Genomic DNA, 1599 nt, shown 5'->3' with positions numbered 1-1599 from the left:
ACTCTATCCAGCAAGGCTGTCATTTAAAATTGAATGACAGATAAAGAGTTTCCCAGACAAGAAAAAGCTAAAGGAGTTCATTACCACCAAACCAGTATTATAAGGAATCTTAGAGGGGCTTTTTTAAGATGGAAAAATGAATAAAAATTATGAATAATAAAATGGCAATAATTACATATCTATCCACAATTATTTTCAATGTAAATGGATTAAAGGCTCCAATCAAAAGACAGGATGGCCGAATGGATAAGAAAACAAAACCCTTACATATGCTGCCTACAAGAGTCTCACTTCAAAATGAAAGACACACACAGACAGAAAGTAAAGGGATTGAAAAATATATTTCATAAATATGGAAATGAAAAAAAACCAAAAAAAAGCTGAGGTAGCAATATTTATATCAAACAAAATAGACTTTAAGACAAAGGCTATGAGAAGATACAATGAAGGACCCAGTAATCCCACTTCAGAGTATTTATCCGAAGAAACCCAAGTTACTCTGAGGAAATGTGTGCATCATATGTTCATTGCAGAATTGTTTACAATGGCCGAGATTGGAGGCAGCGTGGGTGTCCTTCAATGGAAGAATGGATAAAGAGGTGGTGGTACATATATACAATAAAATATTGCTAGGCTTAGGAAGGGAATTGGTTCTTGTTGTCTGCAGCAACATGGACGGACCTGGAGGGTGTTGTGCTGAGTGGAGTATATAAAACAAAGACAGATGCAATGAGATTTCACTAATATTTGGAATCTAAGGACAAAATTAACAAACAAAACAGAAATAAACTCATAGATACAGGAAACATTTTGATGGGAAGGCTGTTGGAGGTATGGGTGAAAGAAGGGGAAGGAAAATAGTCGATAATATTGTAATAACTATGTATGGGTGCTGCATGTATCGGGGTGATAGATGGGAGGGGGTAGGGGACAGGATGAATGATGTGCAGGGATTAAGCAATACAAATTGGTAGTTACAAAATAGTCATGGGGATGTAAATAAAGCATAGGGAATAAAACATAGTCCATAATATGATAATAACTATGTACAGTGCCAGGTGGGTACTAGACTAGTCAGGGGGATCACTTCTTAAATTATATAAATGTCTAATCATTATGCTGTACACCTGAAATTAACATAAAATAATATTGAATGCCAAAAAATGAAACTTATCAAAGTATCTATATCAAAGTTGTCATGATGCCTAGTTAATATGATATGTAGATATACACTGCATGGTGGATAGCACTTAATACATTTTGGCAAAAAAAAATTAAATAAAATTAAGAACATGTCAGTGATGCTCAAAGTGATTATTTCTACTCAACTTGGTACTATAGACCCTTGAAAGAGAGAGACAATAAAAATAAATTCTTGCACATGTCTACCATCATATGTGTACAAGAATGTTCTTAGCAGGTTTGTTTGTAATAGCCTCAAACTGGAAAGAGCTAATAACCACAAACATAAAATTCACATACTCTTTAACTTTATTCCCTGAGCATCCACATACAGGTTAATCTACTCTTCTGGTTACATATACATTATGTTATTCTTTTCCTTGTTTGAAGGCAAGAGATTGTTTCCTTTGTGAATGC

This window comes from Hipposideros armiger, unplaced genomic scaffold (genome assembly GCF_001890085.2).
Source record: "Hipposideros armiger isolate ML-2016 unplaced genomic scaffold, ASM189008v1 scaffold_1685, whole genome shotgun sequence".
In the NCBI taxonomy this organism is placed as follows: Eukaryota; Metazoa; Chordata; class Mammalia; order Chiroptera; family Hipposideridae; genus Hipposideros; species Hipposideros armiger.
Note: the sequence above shows the minus strand (reverse complement) of the source record.